This window comes from Lycorma delicatula, chromosome 1 (assembly GCF_047948215.1).
Source record: "Lycorma delicatula isolate Av1 chromosome 1, ASM4794821v1, whole genome shotgun sequence".
Lineage (NCBI taxonomy): Eukaryota > Metazoa > Arthropoda > Insecta > Hemiptera > Fulgoridae > Lycorma > Lycorma delicatula.
Window position 1 is genome coordinate 56,807,503 of NC_134455.1, and position 22,951 is coordinate 56,830,453.

Consider the following 22,951-nt stretch of genomic DNA (forward strand, 5'->3'; position numbering starts at 1 on the left):
CACAAAAAGATCTAATATATTGTCACTTAACTGAGAAATTTAATATCGAAGGCAACGTAGCATCGAAGTCATCAAATTGACGATGCCAATTACTTTTTTTTAAATAATATATTTTTCAATACTTAGGAAGTCTCCTTCTCCAACAATTTTTTTTTTTTAATTAATATCAGCTAACAATTGCAAGTCGCATAGCTTAGTTAGTTATTCATTAATAAACAATTATATTTTTAAATTTATATATTTTTGCTTGAACATCAACTATTAACTATATTACTAATACTACAGTTTTCTTCTCTCTCTCTCTCAAACAGAAAGAGCTTTTCTAAAATGCATTCGATTTTAATTATTAAACTTTTAAAATTAATAAAAAAATATCAGTTAGGATAGAATATACTTTTGGCGACTGAAAGAAAGTCTACGGTTATACCGTTTTTTAACCTAAACATTATTAAAAAAGCTTGCAAAAAAAAAGGAATTTCGAATGAGTTTAATAAAACTAAATATTATGGAAAATTATGTTACATAATCAAAGGCTGTTGTTATTATTCTGGGTAAGCCTACCAACAGTAATTATTCATATCTTTAAAAAATAATTAGTAATGTATATGAAAATACGTAAGTATTACAAATTTAAAACAAAAAAGGTTTATTATACAAATTTCATCATCAAGCTTCAGAAATTCACAGATTTATATTTTTCCTTATGTGTACGTTGCAATTTGTTCAACTAATTAACAATAAGCAACCCCCTCCTCCCATGTCCCAAAGAGATGAGGATAATATGAAACGAGGTGTAATCTTGTACAGACTCAGCCCGACCATCCCTCAGACGTATGGTTAATTGAACCCCAACCCCCAAAGTACACCGATATCCAAAGTATTCAAATCCGCGTATAAAAGCTACTAGCTTTTAGTCGGGTTTGAACCTTAGAGTCTTGACTTCGAAAATCAGCTCTTAAACAACCGATTTGAGACGACGAATTAGCCGCTAGACCAGCTCCAGCCCTTTACGATGATAAAATTTAAATAATATAAATTTTATCTCGATTTTAGTAAGCAAAATTACTTTGTAAATATATTTAGAAATATCTAGCCGTATAAGAACAATTCTTTTTTACTTAAACATCTGTGGAACTGTGTTCATCATCAGTTGGTAATTTTTAAGAATTTGGGAAGTTTTTTCTTTTATTTTATTCACTGTTATTATTTATAGCACATCGTCGTTGCTATCCAACCGTTTTTGTTTAATATTATTTAGACTCATTTTCCTCATTCTAATCGATAGCATAATGTATGTAAATATTAAATCTACTACGCGTAGAGAAAGTACTGAGTGGTGCTTTAAAAACATTTTTCTGTGCGGTTTTTTTTTATTTTCATTTTCATATATACAAACAGTTAAAAGTTAGGAGACAGTTTAATTTTTGTCCTTTTAATATAAGTTCATCTATCACTCAATAAAACCCTGATTGATGGTAGTCATAACATCCTTTGGAAAGGAAAAAATAATTTCCTATACGAGATTTAAAAAATAGAAATCGTCGGGACTCAACCTGTTATTTTATGAACACATACTGGACAATGAAACGAATTGAAATTATCTGTATGATTATCGAAAGAGATGTTAATGAGTGTCAAATATCATCGAAATAACTTTAATGAGATCAATATAATTAATTCTGAGTATTTTGCATCACTCGTGCTCAAGATGCAACAATCCGAGTCTCTGAAAAAAAAACTGGGTAGTTAAAAATTTTCTAAATTTCATCAGATATTTGATACAAATTTATCGTACGGTTAAGTAAAATTTTTTACTGAATAGCAACACTTTAAAAATTAATAAAAGAGTTGGCTAAATCATGTTTTTTTATCCCTCTTTATTAAAGGAGTTATATTCCTTTTTTAATTAGTATTTATCTTTAAACTAAGAAAACTATCAATAATTATTTTTAAAATGAGCGAATAATGCCATAAATCATTTCAGTACAAGAATTTTAAAATTATAATTTTAACCAAACTACAAAATAGGACAAAAATAAAATAAAAATATTTGGTTAATGAAGTTTGGTAACAAAAATTGAATTTATTGTCTTTCAGGCTCAGTAGGACTCGGGTATTAACATTTTACTCTTGATATTAAAACCAGAATGTCTGTTTACACACATACTGCACGCTTGCAAACAGACACAATCCATTTTATACCGATGTACACCTACGTTATTAATATACATACATGTTAAAGCTTTTGTGTCTGTGGTCTGTACGTGTGTCTGTGTTGTATATTTTAATGTATATTATGTAAAAAATGTTTTTCTTAAACTGCAAAATTAAATTCCTCTAATTTGTAGACAAATTGATTCTAAGAGTGCTAAAAATTCATCAAGTAGTTATGAATTGGTGCATTCGAATCGCTATCATACTCTAGTATACTTTCACAACTTTCGAATTTTAACCTGATATCTTATCTTTAAAAGCTTCGTATTAAATGATACATATGCAGCGCTAAGTATCACCTAAGATTGCGAATTATCTTTACGCCCTCCCTTCTTATTACGATGTTTCTGGCCTGACGGTGGATTCATCTCCGGACCTATCTTGTTGAAGAAAGTGGATTGGTCCATGCTGGATGAGAATCCCGAAGATCCGCCGATGAATTTTTATCAACATCATAATTTGATCAGACGGCTATCTTGTAATTTTAACGGTCTAAAAAAAAGAAAAGGACCAAATAGATAAAATAAGATAAACTAAAAATTTAAACACAATCACTAGATAAAGAATTTTCTTCCTAAGAAAACAGATAAAGCCACCCCAACTCCAACTTTATTAATTAACCACATGAACTATTTTTCTTATCAAATACTGGTAAGTATTTTTCTTAACAAATACTGGTTATTCTTTTTCCACTTCTGAGCTTTGTTCAACTTTACTTGAGTACTAAATGGACTAAAATGGACTATCCATTTTCTCTTTAATGAAGTTTTTTTTATTAGTGAAGCAATAAATTCATCAATTACTGAAAGACACGTCGATGTCATCTAACTAATTCTCCAAAAATCTGGTAATCTCTATAGTTTGTGCAAATGATTTTCCTCTGGTGTTTGAAAACTTACAACCCTTTTTTGTTTCAAAGTAGGTTACTTTTCTTAGCACTTTTGTTGCCTGAATAGCTATTTAATTTCTGAAAATCGATCAGTTTCTATGTCTTGCAATCATGTCTAGGAATTTTTAAATCGCTGCCCACCACATTTTTATGCGAATTTGTCTTCCTTGCAAGCTTCTTGATGCAATCGTTCTCCATACATGACTTCCCCTGTAAAATGTTGTATCGGATAACTAAAACGCTGATATTTAAAACATCGCATAGGAGGCAGAACATACGTATACTCGTACATCTAAACGATGAATGGCAGCGTAAGTCCTCTCAGGTAAATTAGGCTAATTAAACTTTAAGGCGTGTAATTATGAAGGAATAATTTCTCCAATTAGTCACATGATTAAACACTACATCCAATCACAGCTTCGCTGGATAATTCGTTAATGAATACCTCTACACTGTAAGTCCTGACGGACAACAAAGCTTATGAAAAAATTCAGGTGTCCATGGAGTTTAATAAAAACTTTTAAAAAATTTCAAATTTTGTAGTTTGAAGAAATTTATTTGCTTGGTTCTCATTCACACTCGATAAAAGATTCAGTAGGAGTTTCTATAGCATCCTTTGCAAGACTTCCATCATACGAAATAGATGTTTTTTGCAATTAAAAACTGGTTGATTGTACTGAAGTCACCATCGATACATCTCATGAGTAGATTCATCGAAGATCTATCTAGATAAAGTATTTACATCTTTAGAAGTACTTAAAGCAAAAGATGTTCTCTTCTTACCTAAAGAAGCTGTGATCTAAAAGTAGTATTTTGGAACATTTAAGAATTGGATGAGAAGATGTAGGTTATGATGCATCCATGAAGGGGTTAAACTGGATAAATCAACTACAATATACCTGAAAATAAAATTACAGGGCTTGTCAGACTCTCACCTATCCATCAATCCAAAAAAAGGACAGGATTTTCATAATGAACAAGTTGTTTGACTGTCACTGTTGGCCGCCTGTTTTGTTGAAACAGGATCCAAAGCAATATATTAATCCATTTTATCATGGATACTACCCCACTGTGCTGGGTTTTCCTGAAATATCAAATCCCCTTTCCAATGGTGTAGGTTAGAAAACAAATGGCAAATAAGCAGGTGAGATCAGTTTGTAGATTTAATTTGACAATGATCTTGCATTCCCATTAACCATTCAGGGTATAGATTAGACTATCAACTAGAGTTTCATTAGATGACTAAGTGTTTTGTACGAAATTAGTTTGGGTATTATAAACAAAATTAATTTTAAATAACATTATTACAGAGGAGTTCAAGGTCATATCTAAATGTGAGTGCGATGATCTATCTGGTTCCTATTTTTTTTGGTCTTCTCTCTAGTTCATAAATAAAGAAAGATCAGTTAATGAGGTAGGTTGATAATTTTGCATTAGTAATTTAACAACGTAAGTCTGAAAATATTTTTAAATGCTATTCTCAGTGGAATGAATCAAACTCAACTGCATGAAACAAATGAATCACCCACCTGCAGTTCTTCACCTAGAGTTGAGCCTGCGTCCATGGTTATGAGATCAAAAACAACAAGCTAAAACTATTTGTTGAAATTGGGCAGGCTGTTAATAATGAATCCACAGTATCAATTGAGATTGATTAGATGATTTGCATCTTGTCAATTCGAGGAACAGAGTTTTATTTTTGGTGAGGTCTGGCACTACAATAAATGCTGATGTTATTAAAGATCTTATGAGAAACATAATTTGGAATAACTGCAAGATTCATATCAAACTCTAAATGAAAAAAAGCATCGAACATATAAAGAAGAAGATTTTCTTTCCATTTTCTGGTATTGAAATAGCATTATGGTGTTTTATCTACTCCTGGTGTGTGGCCAAAAGGTGTTCTGGCTTGCCCAGAACCATGTTAAAGCCTGAACAATGCATAGCAACAGTGCCGATTTTAAGACCTTAGAAGAAACTGATAAATATGTCGCATATTGGGTTGTAGTGATATAAATAGTTTATACCAGAAGCTTTTTGGGAAGAAATCAAAAGTGTTTTTTGCTTCTATAGCTGAGATTCATCATGATGTTGCTGTTATCAAAACAGCTCTTTGTGAGAAAACAAGTGATTACTTTTCCAGTAACTGCATACTTTACAGGACCAAATAAGGTTAAAGAAATAAAACTAGAGCACTTATTACGTTAATTCCAAGTTACAAAATTTTAGGATAGAAGACCTTGAATATACCAATGAATGTTATGGGTTGAGATATGAATGAAAAATAACGCTAACTTGTTAATCAGTAATAATGTTTCTCCTTTAAAAGAGACACTCAATTTCAAACATCACACAGTTATAATTTTGGGCGACTGTAACATTACCATAATTGACTGGAATGATCATTCCTTAAAGTCAAATATATGTCTTTATTCCAGGGAAAAGAAAAGGCATTATTTGATTTTATAGATGATGTAAACTTTAAGCTGTCTAATTATTATGTTATCCCTTTAAAGAAGAGGACTATTAATGATTTCAGGAAATCATATTTATAATCAAGAAGGATTTACATCAGGCTCTACAAAAAGAAAAATAAACAGATTTGCCTTCTATATGTTTTTATCATTATAAATTAATCAAAAAGTAACTATTCTGTAATGTGGCCATCAAGTTGCTAAGTACATACTAGTAAAAATCATTATAACAAACAATTATCCTACCTATTTTTCTAAGGATCTCATTCAACATCTCAAATTAAAAAATGAGGCTCACGGGAAATTTAAAAGTGTTAAAATGAGACAATAAGGAGGAGTTTACTATACCAGAGTAAAGTTTTTGGTAAAAAATTTATGTAAAATAGATCAAGAAGTGTATGATTGAATTAAGGGTGAATTCTTTTAACACGTATAAATATCTCAAATTTTTAATTAAATATTCCAATAGAATGTGGCATAACAAAAATTCAAGATAAAGTAGTGATGGAATCTTAGAGAGGAATTTAGTAGGAATTTCAGGGGTTGTCTTCAGCTTGCAGTTACAAAAGGATTCAAATTACTAAAATGGCTGAAAGGAGTGTTACTGAGAGTCCTACTATGATTGCTAAAAATATTGCAGTGCTGAAGCCAAGGTCTGCTGCTGGCATTGAAGGTACACCTGGAATTTATTTTATAATCTATTATATTAATTGCTCCCATACTTGTCTGGCTCTTTAATTGTATTTTGACATCTGCTGACTTCCATGGCTCTTGGAATATAGTGTTAGTGACTCTAGTACTAAGAAGGACAATTTGCACCCTAGCAAATTACAGCTTACAGCCTTCTTCTGTTCTGAAAGTGGTGAAATCTTTGAAATTTTGATTTACAAATACTTATACCGGTTGCTGATGAAGCATATTAGTCACAGCAGCCATAAGTTTATAACTAACAGATCCTCTCTGACTAATCTCAACAAAAATTGAAGTAATACATTATTGAAGTATACAATAGTATACAATAAGTATTATTGAAGTATACAATCTCATCAAAATTGAAGTAATACATTTGATTTTAAAAAATCCTTTGACAAATTATCATACATAATAAATATTATTTAAGCTGAAATGTTACGGTGTGAAAGGTGTTTTGATTAAATGGCTTCATTCTTACTTGATTAACAGAGTATGTCAGATGAGAGATTAATATGTGAATATTAGTCATATTCAAGTGAATATGCGACAACTTCTAGCTTTCTGCAAGGGCAAAATCTGGGGGCAACCTTACACTAATTTTGTTCAATTATTTTTAAATGACATAGGAAAAGACATTCACTCTAAGTTTCTTCCATTTGCTGATGATGTGAAATTATGCGGAAAAGTTAACTCTATAGAAGATTTCCGTGTGTTACAAAAGGATGAGAAAAGAATTCACCAGCGGCCAATTTTTATTTAATTTTCCAATGAATTTTGGAAAGTTGTCATCACGAGGAATGAAAACATTATTTCTGAAATATCATTATCAGATTACTGATCATAATGTATTCCTAGAGGATGTCTGCGATTTAGAACTTATTTTTGATAATAAATATTTTTAATAAGCAAATAAACATTACAAATATCAGAGGCCTAGGAGAAGCTTAGACTGTTTATGTGGATATATTGGAACTTTTAGCAAGCAAAACCCATCTCTTACTATTACTAACCTACCATCAGATCCATTTAAAAGTATTGTTTGGAGATGGTTTGAGATGTCAAGAGAGATGTCACATAAAGAGATGTCACAAACCATCTGACGGAGGCTGTCTGAAGGAAATTCCTTTTAACTAACAACAGCATTGTCTAAGTGAATATTCTGATTCACACAGGGAAATATATAGACACATGGTTTTTCAAAATTAAAATCAAGAAGTATTATTCAAGATAAACTGAACAATTTATAAAGATCTACATGGCCATTATGATGTGAATATTTCTAGAATTGTTATAAAGTACCGCCTATATGCTTATAATAAAATGTATAGATTATTTAAGTACATTTATGTACACAGTTATTACATGTTTAAATATCACCAATACAGAAAGACTGTATCTATCATCTATATTGAAAGACCAAACAGGTAAACGGCAACTTTGGAACTGACTCTGGGAAAAACTTGAGTGCTTTTAAAACAGAGGTTTCTGAATTTTTTAACAGAGTCCAATAGTTGTCTGCGAGGGGACAATACACCTTGCTGGTTGTTGATCTGAGTACGCAGTCGGCTTCAGGGGCTGCAAACTTCTAGGCAGTGCACTGCTGGGTTTGTTGAATAACATTGATATTATTATCAGTGTAAAAAGGTAATTGTATATTAAATCAATTTTTCATATGACATGTCCCAAAATGTGGTACTTTTAAGCTTACTGAATTATCAGTTGTACTTGTAATTTATATTAGAAGACTAACCTTTAATTTATTTAGGACTAAGTAGGAATTCAGCTTCATATTTTATGTTTAAAAATTTCCTCTGTGTTTATATTCCCAAAAGAAAATGTGGCACACAAAATTTTTTTACTTGCTGTTCTGTTGTGCTTGTATCCTCTTAGCGAATTTTTACTTGCCTGATAGATAAGTATTCTTCACGGAGGTTGGAAATAGTTGTAAGGAGTGAAAGGAGGATTACCGTAATTTAAAAAATGAAAAAAAATTATTGTTATTATCGTTTTTCTGTCAGCCACATTCCTGGTATTTACACATTCATGCCAAAACAGAGCTTAATTTACTAAATTGAATTTCTTCAGTTTTCTGCTGATTGTTTTGTTATAATATTTTCAATATGTGTAGCAATTTTATTATACTATCTGAAATTCTTTTATCGCATAATTAATTTCCATTTTATTTCCTGTAAGAAGAGAAATTAATCTTATTCAGAGTAATAAAAAGCAGTTGACTGTAATGCAACATACTGTCGGTAAATTGAAAATTTTCCAGCTGAAATTTCACTCTAGACTGTTCTCATAAGGAAAGTTACTGAGCTGCTGATTAATATATCATTATTAATCACAACGTCACACCTGCTCGTTTTTCACGGTACCTGCGTACAGTACCAATAATTTACCCTTCTCTTTCTCTATACCGAAGCTACGAGCTGCTATATAAAAATAATCACATACGCGCATTGGCATACAGTCACACAATTAATTATAAGCTGGTAATACACATACTCACCCGTTGTAACGAGAAGCTTCGTAAACTATATATTATATAGAATTACTTTTTTTTAATCCGGACAATTATTTGAAAAAAATTAATATAACAGAGATGAAAAGAGATTTTAATAGAATTTATCCGCTAACCGGCACAAAGTAATGAATGAATTGTATCTACATTTCACAACATCACTTCACTTTACACTCTTATTCAATACTTGAAAAAGATATGACAGAATTAAAAACAGAGATTAGATATTATTTAAAAAAGAAAGTATTTTCCTTCACCGATATGTGAAACGTTAAATAATTTATTTAGATACTCAAAAAAGATTATTCTACTGAATTTTTCATCGCCAAAAAAATTGCATACGCAAAAAATTGAGAACTACCTCCTTGTTTTCCGAGGGGTTAAAAATACTGAATAAAGTTAAAAAATAGACAGACCGTCAAATTACTAACATTTATTATCTTGCTGTTGCAAAACAAATTTATTGAAAAATCCTGAATGAATTTTAACCCCATTTTCAATTTAAAATATTTGAAATAATTTAAGGAATTCAAAAAAACAAATCTGAATTATCACCGGTAAGTGCAGATTACAAACAAACTGTCTTCACTTTACAAAAAGTAGTAAATAAACCAGTATTTTAGGCTAGGAAACCAGTAGATTATCCTAAGCTAAAATAGGTTAAATTCATTATAACCTCACAGAGTTAAAAGCAGTTTTCAAACTTTATATTAAAATTGATAAAATAGTGTTATTACTAACATTACTATCGTTAATATATTAGTCGAATATTTTAATTGATAAAACAGATTAGCTTATTAGTAAACATTCAATAAAATTAAAAGTTATGTTATTGATGTTATTAAGAACGTTTAAAATATTAAAATAACTTCTTAGTAATGGGATTTTTTAATAATAATGATTTTTTATTAATGGAATATAGGCTAATGAATATTTCTCAACAATAACCAATTATATGTAGATTATTATTCATATAAATAAACATACAATTATTTACATTACACCTCTTGCGGTTAATTGATTCGTCTACCGGTATTATGTATTTCATTAGAGATAGATAATAAATGCATTTTCATTCTGTTGCGGGATTCTAATTAAAATACATCCTGGTCGGGATATCTATCCGTGGATATAACATTCTATACAGACACTATTATAAAAAATGGGCGCAACTGCCTTCAGGTCTCTAATCATAATAGCTGCTATAGATATCTTGAGTCTTTCGTGATTTCACACGAAGCAAAACTTACTGATAGTAATGGTAAATTAGTCCCAATCATCACTTCGGTAGCGGCATAAATCAAAATAAGTTACTACTCTCTACTTTGTTTTAAACAGAATTTTATCTAATTTTACTCTAAGAATTCTCAAAGTGCAGTTGAAAATTCTCTGTAATTCCAAGTCTATTGTACACTAAGTTAATCATCTTTACTATTAAACGACGGAATAGGGTTAGTAATTATTTAAAGTAAAGAGAAACTTAGATAAACAATTTCATTTTTAAATTAATAGCACTCTGCATAAACTTACATTCATATATGCTACAATTAAAGGAATAGGAAAAGTAAAAAAAAAAAAAAAAATTTAAACAAGTAAAACATTTTGCATTAATAAAGAATAATATTAAGAAAGAAAAAATAAAAATAAATAAAACGTACAACCAGCATTATATACAACAATAAATTACTTTAAAATACGCAGTAAACAGGTACAACGAATGATCTAAAAATGTATATCTAAATAAATTTACAGTAAAAGTTGAAACGGCTATAATATGTTTAAATAAATTTAAATTCGTTAAATTCTATTTTAAAAAGGGTCTACGAGTATTTTATTGTCTTTCTTACACTAGTATAAGAAAAAAGTTCATATTTTAAACATAGGTTCAACAAATGCTTAGTTTTCCTTCTATCTATCTATTTCTGGAGTTTTGATCTTAAAAATTGATTGAGGTTTTTCAATAAAATTTAGTCCACATCATCGCCATTTTTATGGAAGAAATAAATATGGAAATTTTACATCACATAATTTCAAAGTGATGTAGTTGTTGATTTAAGAATAAATTATCATAAATATTAATGGTTTTAAGGTAATGTAATGTTTAAATAAAAATATAAACTAGATAAATCTTAAACATTTTATTGTAAACATAATGATACTTCATGATTAAACAACCCTTCAAACAATCGAGTTACTGAATAAATTTTTGAATTGGGTTTTGCTTAAATTCAAAACAGAATCATAACTAATTTTCTAAAAATATAATTTTAGGCCAGATTTTGTTCCTCCAATACACTGTTTTTTGTTTCTTCTTTTTTTAAATAAAGTAAGAAATTAAAAATTTTATGAATTTTTGAAAACAAATTATTTTACTTATTGCGGTTAAATATATTAAATTGTAGTTAATATATAATTTCTAGTTGTTATCTGAAGTATGCTATAAATAAAAATGTAATAAACACGTGAATGAGATCAGTAGTAACGAAAAAACAAACTGCAAATAGAATACTAGATTTCATTCGTACCGTTAAATCCTAACATTTTGTAGTGATTACAGTTTTTAATTATTTAGGAAAATCATTTACGTTCAATCATTATGAAATTAAGATTAAGTTGACAGCCATTTGATTAATAATTTATTACAAAATGATAAACAATGTTAAGTAATCGATTGCAAATTAGCTTTAAGCAAAAACTAAGCTTTAAAAATACCTTTAATAGTAAAACAATGGAAAATTACGTTAATCCTTAAATTAGGCCATTCGAAGTTCCATTATTTCTCTAGAATTGTATTTTCTACTAATTAACGAAATGCAGACCTTCCTTCCCCAAGAACTTAATTACTCAAACAGTAGTTGCTTTGGCTCATTGTTATACTACTAACTGCTTCGTTGGTCAGACTGTATAAATGCTGTATTGATTAGACCGTATGATACGTATACATAATTATTAGCTATTTTTAAGGTATATATCCTCTCTCACTCCCTCTCTTTCAATCTCTCTCTCTCACTCACTCACTCTCTCTCTCTCTCTCTCTCTCTCTCTCTCTCTCTCTCTCTCTCTCTCTCTCTCTCTCTCTCTCACTCGCTCTCTCTCTCTCTCTCTCTCTCTCTCTCTCTCTCACTCGCTCTCTCTCTCTCTCTCTCTCTCTCTCTCTCTCTCTGCTTTACTCTATAAATATATATATTTATGTGTCATAAGGTGTACAGTATATATGTGTTTGGTATCATTGCTGAAAATTACTCGTTTGTCTATAGTTTATGCAATAGATCGCCTAATATACATGTACAATAAACTCCAAGCTATTCAAGAGGATTTTATGAAATGTACGAGTAACGTTCAGGGAAATAAGTATCTGCTATTTGGATTTTTATTGTTACCATTCTGTTTTTCAATGCGCGATTGTTAATGAATTTCCATTACAATTTGCATGCTGATATCTTTGTCTTCTTACTTTGATATTCTGTCCTGTCATTTGCATTATTTTGCATTTTTACTGTACTAGCGTCTCTGTTTTCACTGTATAAAGGAAGTGTGGATTTTTTAAGATATCAGCAATTTAAATACTAGACAACGACGAAAACAATATGAATACAAAATGTAATTTATGTTATTTTACATGACATGTTATTAAAGCAGGACATCAAAAAAGGTTATAACGATAAACTAAGTATAAATAATATGATAAAATGTCAGATTACCAATTAGTTCATAAAATGATTTTACGATCAATATTAAACTATTTTTTTTACTTAGTTCCTGCAGTTCGTTGAGAAGCGTAGATCTTCAAACCTGGCAGCCGTTTGTGTTTTCTGCTAGCCAGCGTTTTGGCAACCGTCTAATTCAGCGTTTCTCAGCCTTTTAGTATTTGCGACCCAATTCATAATTTTCATCGCGCCTCCCCCTCTCATACAATAATAATGTATTTTGAATATTTTTGACCCTAAAGCTACACTACGACCTGTTACAAACCTTACAAATTCCCAAGAATAAGTAAATTTATTGATATTTGGCAACACCGATCCGCTGCATTGACAAAACCAGAATCGATGCCTTTCTATTGCTCTCTGTCTTACGTGAACCATATCGGAAATTCTCGCGGTTTCGCGAGATTTGCGATTAGTCTCGAATATTCTGGAATGTCTGCGCAAACGTGTGTAAATGCTACACCTCGTTCAATTCCAGCCAGTCTCAGTCGAATCGATCCTTCTATCGCTATCGAATCTACCATGAATGTGTATGTTGTAATTTGCGTGTTAATTGCAATTCACGGCATTAAATATTCACGGCAGTAGATTTATACAGAATCATGTACAAGTTTTTAAGTAGGCGTAAGCGAGCATTAGACGATATTGAAGCACCAACAAGTGCACAGACGAGCGTGGTTCAAAAAATAAAATCAAGAAAATATTCTCAAGAATACTTAAATTTTGGGTTTACCAGTACTGAAGTAAATGAAGAAGAAAGGCCCCTACGTGCCATTTGCTCAAAACGTTTGGCAGCAGACAGCATGAAACCTAATAAACTTAAACGACATTTGGAAACGCTTCATAGTGAATACGTTAACAAATCCCGGAGAATCTTTGAATTAAAATTAAAAGCATATGAAAAGCAAACATTTTTAAAAAACTTTATCTGTAAATGAAAAAGCTAAATACCTCTCACAAAGTTTCATATAAAATAGCCAAATGTTAAAAGCTTCACACCATTGGTGAAGAGTTTATTTTGCCAACTGCTATTGAGATTGTAGAAACCATGTTTGGAGATAATTTTATCAAACAATTGCAGTCCAAACCTCTATCAAATGATTCTGTTGCCCGTCAAATTGGTGATATAGCTGAAGAAGTATAGCATCAGCTTTTCGGGAAGTTGCATGACAAATTGTTTTTAATTCAGCTTGATGAGGCAACAGATATCAATAAAAATGATCATTTCTTTGCCTATATTCGATTTTGTGATGGTATGTCAGCAGTAGAAGAACTACTTTTCTGCAAACCAAAAGAACTCAAGGCAACAGCAATCAGATTATTTGGTATCTTAAATGATTTTATAAACGAGGCAAACATAGAATGGAAAAATTGCATCTGAATATGCACCGATGGTGCTCGTTCAATGTCTGGAAGATTATAAAGTATACAAGCAGTTGTGAAACAAAAATCACCACTGTGTATCTGGACACATTGCATGATCCACAGAGAAGCTTTAGATTCCAAAGAAATAAATTATGATCTGAATACTCTGCTAACGATACAACCGTCGTTGTATCCTTAGTAAATTGTATAAAAATAAGACCCCTAAAATCAAGAATTTTTTCTGCACTTAGACATGAGTGCAGTACATCCTGACTCCGTAGAGTAAGATACCTACCGTGCGACAGTTGCGGTCGCCATGCCACCCCTTCCGTACCTAGCCCTTATGGGCTTTACCGGAGGTAATCTTCAAAACCTCGACAAAAGGCATCTCTTAGCCGTGTTCTTGCCTCAGTCAGGATGCCACCGATGCGAATACCACGCGTGACATACCCACTGGTGTATTACTATCCCTTATAAAAAAAGAACAAAACCCATCTCACGTTAATCTCGAATAAGACTGAGTAAATAAAATATGAAAAGGAACTGAAATCCACTACCTACCCGAAAGTAAAAGAGTGAGTTCAACACGCAATCACAACAAAACAAACGAACAGCAAAGACTTACCAATTACAACACCAAAAAAAAAAAAAACAACGCGGGAAGGCCCTAAATGGCAATCCTTTCTTTTATCAACCATTGTATAAAATTCTCAATTATTATCCATTCGTCCTGGTTTCGCCAATTGACACGGGGATCCAGCACCGACCCCATAATATCGAGCCGACAGATAGTGTCCGTGCGCATCAACTCATACTTTGAATAGGCACACAAAACATGATGTACATCGTCCAATTTTTCGCATTGCAGACACATTTCTGAGTCCACCAGACCGAACCGCTGCAGACCGGGACAGTCTGCAGCGGTTCGGAAAGCGCCATGCCCAGAAATATATTGCATCACGTATAGAGGCGCCCTGTAAACTAAGAACATCAAGAAACAGACCATGCGTATAACGCCCACCCTCTCCCCATCGCACCTGGCCTGCCACAAGGCATTACCATGTTGTTCAATTTCCCGAACTTTGTCAGAAGTTAACTCACCTAACTTCTTGGCGATATAACGCTGTTGCCGTTCTGACGGAATCAAGTATATCGGTTTCACGCCTGCAATCACCACACTCGTCTCCCGTGAAATCGTAAAGTACCCACCCGCTACCGTTATAAGTATAAAGCGTTGACCCTCAACAATATGTCAGCATAATTGCCTCGCAGACGCTCTTTTACAGGATACTCATGCTTAAAATTAAGACCTCAATCAGGATTGACCACAAGCCGAATACCAAAGCCTTCAACACCTGTGCGAAGTGCCCGTAGTTTCATCACGCCAAGGCGACCCCCACGCGCCGGGGGGGCCCCTAGTCGCTCGGCCGAGGACCTGTCCGCCATATGTCCTCCGACGCTTAGCTCTTATATGAGTTTCCTCCCAGGTATTTAGGTCCCGCAGGAGTGTCCTAGTATAGTCAGCAACAGTCTTCCAGTTCATCTCCGAGTGCAGTAATATATCTTGCACTTCTTCTGGTGTGAACATATCCTCTTTTTGTAAAACATCTAATAGATTTTTATCTCACGATCGTATCTTGTGCACTTAAAAAACACATGGTAAGTGGTTTCCTCCTCGTGACAGACAGGGCATTCATCGGAACGGTCCAGATAGAACCTAAACAGGTAGGATCTAAACCCTCCATGGCCCGTCAAAAACTGCGTTAAGTAATAATCTAGGGAGCCGTGACATCAGACGCTCCATCGCTTGACGTTACCAAGCATCCGATGTGTCCACCGTCCCTTCTCGCACTGGTCCCATCTCCGCTGTCATATGTTGTTCATCTCGACCATTATGTTATTTTGCTGCTTGGTGGGAGAGCCCTAATCTCCCACATCCTTCTTCGTTGCTCAACCACCAGATCGATAGGAAGAAGTCCCGCTAGAACCTCTGCAGCCGCTCCTGAGACAGCCCGATATCCGGATATGACCCGTAGACAGCACCGTCTGTGATATTTTGTCAGTATTACCCTGTGGTTGGCGTATACCATGGCTCCTACCCACACCTCTGCTCCGTACAGTAGTGTGAAGTGAGCCACGCTTACTAGGATTTTTCTTCGGTGTTGCTTTGTTCCGTTGAAGTTAGGCAGCAAGGCGGCAACTAGCCCGATGACCTTGTCAGCCTTCTTGCTTGCCTCTACCGTATGCATCCCAAATCGCAGCCTGGTATCAATCCAGGCGCCTAAATATTTTGTGGCCGGCCTGGATGTGATGCGCTGTCCTTCGATGGTGATTGTCAGCCTGGATCGCCTTTTAGCTGCTGATATCATAACGGCCCCTGTTTTCTCGGGTTCCATTTCCTACCCGACTCCTTGAATCCATTCTTTGATGCTTTCAAAGCCATTGTGTATTTTCCCCACCGCCTCTCTTTTGGTAACTGCATCAACCACCATGACGAGGTCATCCACATATCCCGTTAGTGCAACTCTTGGAGGCAGCTGCACCTCGCCTGGACCTGCCTAACCTCTTCTCTTCTCTTCAGTGTTGGACATTACTTTTCACTAAAAACTTAACCAAATGAAAATAAAACTAAGGTAATAGTTTGTTTACAAACGTATGTATAGAAAAACCAACCTATAGCAACACCGCTAACAAAGCGACCGGCCAATAGCAAGCCACCCAGTATAAACAAGATGGTGGCCGATGGAAACACCAACTAAAATAAACTCAAAATATAATAATAATAATAAAGGTAAGAGACTGAACAACTACAAAACAACATAACTAACAACAAAATAATAAAGTAACAGTCCACCCCCTTGAAAGCGGTATAAATAAATAGAACCGCTACTAAGCTAGCCTAGATAGCCAGCCAGTTAGGCTACCTACGCAACTAAACATATTAATATTACTAATAATATTCAAACAAAAGCCGGTATTAACACTACAAGAACAAAGAAATCAAAACCGTAATGATTAAACAAACAGAAAAATAAATAAAAATAGTTAAAAATAACAAAATTTATGAACGAGTTAACGGAGCCTACATAAACACAAGTTCTCTCACTCGCGTTACATGTTGAACATTAGTGCGGTACATTCAGCGTTACTATTTTATTGCGAGGCAAGATGGTTATCATGTGGGAAATATTTGCAACGTGTTTATGAATTAAGAGATGAAATCGCCATTTTTCTAGAAGAAGAAAAACTGACCGGAATCCGAGAAGTTTTCAGATGGTTTATTTGTGATGGAACTGAGCTATTTGGTCGACATATTCGAGAAATTAAATACCTTGAATCTTCAGCTCCAAGGAGTAAATGAACATATGTTGGATACGAGTGATAAAGTTAATGCTTTTTGTAGAAAATTAGAATTGTACAGCAGAAACCTAAAGTAAAAAAAAAACCTAGAAATGTTTGCAAATGTGGATGTTTTTGTAACCATTTAGCCATGCCAGCAAAGAATTTTAAAAATTATTTCCTTGCTAACGACAACTTGGTTGCAAGTTACGAGTGGGTTAGGGATCCATTTCAAAATACTCCAGAAGAGCTCTCAACTGCCAAAGAAGAAATCTTTATAGATTTCACGGCATGTGGCGAAATCAAAAGAGACAATTTAGTAGTAAATCACTTTTTGAATTTTGGGCAGAGTAGATGATGAGTTTTCTACACTGAAAACAAGAGAATTTCATATACTATTACCATTCTCAACATCGTGCCTTTGTAAAACCAGATTTTCTGCGGTGGCTGCTTTGAAGGAAAAATATAGATCTCAGCTAAATGTAGAAAAAAACTCAGAGTGTCTATTTCTAATATTAAACCTTCCTTCGAAAAAGTTTGGTTTACACGACAGACCCAAGGGAGTCAGTAATAGTTATTAAACCTGATTTTAGTTTAGTATTGATAAGTAAATTATTAAATACACAGTGCAGTACTGATAGAATCCTATTTATGAGAATATTATATAATTGTAAATGTGTATTTTATTATTTATTATGTCACAATGCATTTTGTTTTGCTTTCCTTTCAGTAATTTAATGAATTTTTTTAATAATATTTTCTTTTTGATATGCTCGCCCCCCCCCCTTTTAGTGTTATCACGCCCCCCTAGGTGGGCGCGTTCCACAGGTTGAGAAATACTGGTCAAATTAATTGTAAACTTCTTACAATTCCAACTCCTCAAAATTCTGGTGACCAAGTTTATTAAAACCTGACGCCGATTTTTCTAAGGCAACATTCTTCATCTAAAAAGTGATTTATTCGTATTCATTTTCTTACCTTTATTCCGGTTGAATGGACTAGATTAGTTACTCCCACATTTTCTCATTAAAAATATCTTCTAGCCAACTTACTTTGATAATATGGTACAAACATTTATTTATGAAAGCCTCTTTCTTGCCATTTACTTCCTTTTTAACATACCTTACTACTAATAAGAAGACCATTGTTGTCCTTCTGTCATTAAATTCATGTAATTTAATTAGCATCTCGCCCATTAGTTCCTCCTTCCTAACTTTGTAACTAATTTCCAACGAACAAAAGAAAGATTATGTAACTTGTCGAGATTTTGGTATTGAGAATGTTTAGTGAATCATATCTCTCTCTATTAATCTGTCTAAAATCCCAAATATTAACGCCCATAAATCACATTGTTCTTAGCCTGATATCTCGATTAATTGTAACTCTCGTTATAATCTTTGGCAAAGTATTGCATTTGTTCGTTGGGTGGTCACTGATGTTAAAGATGCTGTTGAAATTGGCTAATATTATGATTTTCAAGCCTTATGAAGGAAGTTGGGCAGTACATCCAGCAGTGTCGCACATGCCCTCGATACAAACGAGGACCAAACCCTCCAACAGACAATCAGCGACCTCGGAGGCCTAAAACTTGTTGGAAGCATGTGGCGATTGACTTAATGGGTTCTAATCCAGAAACGGAACGAGGCAACAGATTCCTAGTGGTGGCGACCTGTTTTCTCACTGGATAGAGGCAGGGCCGTTCCTCGAGCTAACACGGACACAATCTTCAGTTGTTTGGAGGATGAAATATTTTTCCGCTGAGGCTATCATGCAGCCCTCCTGACAGATACAGAACTGTACTCACAAGCCGGAAGTGGAAGAAGTTATGCCGCCAATAACACATTGCACATTGGACTACATCCTTATACTATCTACGGATGAATCCCACTGAGCGTCGCAATGGTAAAGAAGACACTGAGGATAGCCTTCGAGCAGGATGTCCAACACCTAACCTGGGATAAGAGTGTGCCGCGAGTGATGTTTGCAATAAGAAATCGGGCCAACTCTGCGAGCGAAACGCCACAAAAAAACAGCTCATTGGGTGTATACGACTAGCCGCACCCAAAAGCAGAGGACCACCTTAACCTATTGAGAAAAAAGAGAAGGCAGCATTACACCAGGGGATCTAATATCAAAAGATGTAGACAACAGAGAACAACCAACATTTATGGTGGACGACCATAAATTTTGGTTCGTCAAACACGCGAACCCTGCTCCTGATGGTCTAAACGCAGGATTCGAGGTTCTATAGGAAGGCCCATACATTGTCCTTCAACGTGCAGAGCAAGTTTATGAAATCGATCGGAAAGGCAGCCTGCTAAAGATACACATCTCCAGGTTCAAACTAGGACAACTATACTACAGCGAGATCCATTAGATAGTCCGTATGCGCCCACCTAGACAGGGGGAGTTGTAGCCACATACATGCTGTGCTTCATATCGGTGAGTGTGGCACTAGCCATTCACATGTCAGCGGGAGTTACAGTATACCTACGCGCCTGCATGAACGCCCATCACACCAAGCCAGCTGATCGCGCAAACTACTTTGGTCTCCTTTGATGCGGACAAAGTTACGTTGGATCTCTCCATCTGTGTTTTGAGCTGCAGTTGTGTGCTCCTTCTGCAGTTCCTGACGTTTGAATTGAATGCTTCATCAACGGTAGCATTACATATAAACTTGCCGTTCTCGATCCACGAAGTGTTAGGTAGAAAAATTTGTTCGGGCACTCTCCTCAGCGTGGCGATAAGGTGGCAACGACTCCTGGTCGTAAGTCCCCGTTTCGAGTAAAGTGTTCGCCCTTAGTCCCACTCGTGTTCTTACAAGGGCAGTAATCTGTGGTTAATGCTTTACTTTTCAGTACGGTATTTAGCTGATCCAATAGCAGTGAAGAGGTGCATAGAGTGACAGGAGAATAATTAAGGTCTCCGGCTGCCCGTACTCGCTGCGGGCATTTGTCACATACGTAAGCTTGCCCTAGTACACTGTCACATACGTAACCTAGCTGGTAGGTAGACAGCGAGGATAGCTTTAGCTCATGAAGTAGGGAATCTTTTGGCCATGGAAGTTTACCAGGAGGTCCGAAAGCGCAAGCCGGAACCTGTGCCGTCCACCTCCTCTGAGGACGAGTCGAGTGCGATGGACACGGGCGCACCCGCCCGGGTCAAGCCGATCCCGCCTGTCGACGAGTTCCGTAAAGCAAAGGTCAGACCTGGAAGTTCTGCCCTGCTGGCCAAAGTAGTCCAAGAGAACCTGGAGTACTTAGTTGAGTCTCTTTCCCTTCCCCACGGTGTCAGCGTTCGGACGAGAAAAACCATTCTTCCACGGTTGATGAAGATCAAAGAGTCGGTGTCTGCGGTAGTAGACGGATTCGAGACTTTGACCTCCAAGCTCAAGGAGGTCAAAGTGGCTCCCAAAGTTGTCCAGGCCCAAGCGCAGCCCAGGCGCTACGCTGATGTTTTTAAATCAAAGCGAGAAGTCAGTAAGGTGGCTAAGAAGCCAGAGGTTTTATTCGTAAACAGGGCGGAGGGCTCGAAGACCACGAGCTAAAATCTCAAACGCGACTTTCAGGTTGCCCTTCGCGGTAACCGAAAGGAGCTTCGTATTAGGGATATAAAGGAGAACAGCAAAGGGCTGGTAGTGGTTGCTGACAATAAGAAAACTGTCCGAGTCATCACGGAGTCTCCGGCTGTTAAGAAGCTTGGGGTCAAGGTTGACCCCAAGCGGTTGAGAAGGCCTCGAGTCATAGTATATGACATCGAGCAGAGTCTCTCTGATGAGGAGGTTTTGTCTCTCATTCGAGAGAAAAACACCGACTTGGATGAGGCTGCGTTCAAGAACCAGTGTAGGTTGGTGAATGCTCCACGGTATCATGGAGTCTTCGAATTAGGGGCTGGTCTCCACCAGAAGTTCGTGTCGGAGGGGACTTCGCATCCTGTTTCGTCAAGGAATACCTTGATTTACAGCGGTGCTTCAATTGTTGTAGGTTCGGCCATAGGCCAAATTCTGTAAGTATGCGTCGGTCTGCGCGCATTATGGCGAAAAGCGCGATGACTATCCGCAGAAGAAGGAGGCTCCGTCTTGCGTCAACTGTAAAAGGTTGCACAAAAGTCATAGACACTCGGTAAATAATGAGTGTGGTTGCTAGTTGAGAGCTGTTGAGATGTATTTCAACTCTCTCGATGGTTAGATTTGGTCAACTTAATGCCCAGGGAGCCTATACAGTCCAAGTTGATTTAGATGAGGTTGTTGAGAAACGGGTCCTCGATTTTCTCCTTCTACAGCATCCGTATGTGGTCAAGGATGATCTTCCAGGTTTTCCAGGATGGAATAAGTTGGTAATAGTAAATTACCGTGCTATGCAGGAGTGTCTTCATACGGCAGGCCTCTGATATGCATCACGTCGTTGTTAAGCTTGCTGTGAATAGTTTGCACCTGGTTGTAGTCAGTTCGTACTTTCAGTACAGGGATCCCACTAAACAGTATTTGGAAAGATGGGATAAATTGTTAGGTTGGTAGCGGGTCGTACTATTCTTATAGGAGTTGATGTGAATGCCAAATCGCAATTTTGGCACAATGGGATCACGGACGATGGCGATGAATTAATCGAAGGTTTCATCGCGCAGCATCAGTTTGATGTTTTCAATGCAGTCGGCGAATTGACTACTTTCGCCGGTGCAATTTTTTTGCGGAGGGCCTTCCACGGTAACAACACTGATGTTACCATAGGTAAGGATATCCCCGGTAGGAGTCTGAATTGGTCGATAGTCAATGATTGCGAAAGCGATCACCGGCTAATAGCTTTTGATTGGGTAGGTGGGTTGCGCAATGTCTTTAGGGGTAACGTTCGTGTTCAGCAGGGGCGCTTTCTGCACAGACGTGCGGATTGGCACAAGATTTCGAACATTCTTGCAGCCCAGCTAAGAGGTTTTACTCGAAGACTGGACGAGGTCTCATTAGACAACCTGGTAGAGAATTTCTCTTCGACGGTCTAGCGGTAATTGAAGCCGCTGAACACCCCATTCCCAGAAGCACGGGTGGGGAGAGTAGCTGGAAGGTGGACTCAGGAATTGACTGCGATAAAGCTGACTGTGGGCCGACTCAGGAGGGCCGCATAGCGTGCGGATGATCCTGATCGGAGTGCAGTCTTGATTGCGGATTATCGTCGGAAGAGGACCGAGTATTTTCATAAGGTTAGGTCTTCTAAACGTGATTCCTGGCGCTCTTTTGTGCAAGAGCAGGAAAATAAAGACCCATGGGGTGTTGTTTATAGATTACTTGGTCATAAGCGGAAAAACAGGATCTGTCAACTCTGTGTACTTGGTCTGTCGGCTCTCTAGACCCAGGATGGTGTTATAGATAAAGATCGAGTCCTCACTCATCTGTTGGACGATCTACTTCCAGATGAGACCGAGGTTGGTGAGACGTATCATCAACGTGACCGAAGGGAAGTTGTAGGTTTTCGAGATTTTGTCTTCAGAAATTACTGAGGCGGAAGTCCGTCAAGTAATTAGTAGCCTGGCTAGGAATAAAGCCCCCGGATATGATAGTATCACAGTGAAGCTCCTTGTCCGCACATTTCCCGTTATTGTTGGTCCACTAACTAAGGATTTTAATAAGTTGCTTTTTGCTGGGCACTTCCCAGCGTGTTGGAAATGTGGTGTGTTGAAATTGCTCTTCAAAGGTGGCGACAAGGATTCCACTGTAAGTTCTTCTTACCGTCCACTGACGCTCTCACCCGTAGTAGGT

At 35.8% G+C, this 22,951-nt stretch overlaps 1 protein-coding gene across 2 annotated transcripts in view; it reads left to right on the forward strand.

Moving 5' to 3' along the window:
• The window catches only part of LOC142318102 (calcitonin gene-related peptide type 1 receptor-like), a 237,195-nt gene that overhangs the window by 117,369 nt on the left and 96,875 nt on the right, over window positions 1–22,951 (forward strand). The gene's annotated exons all lie outside the window — the stretch shown is intronic.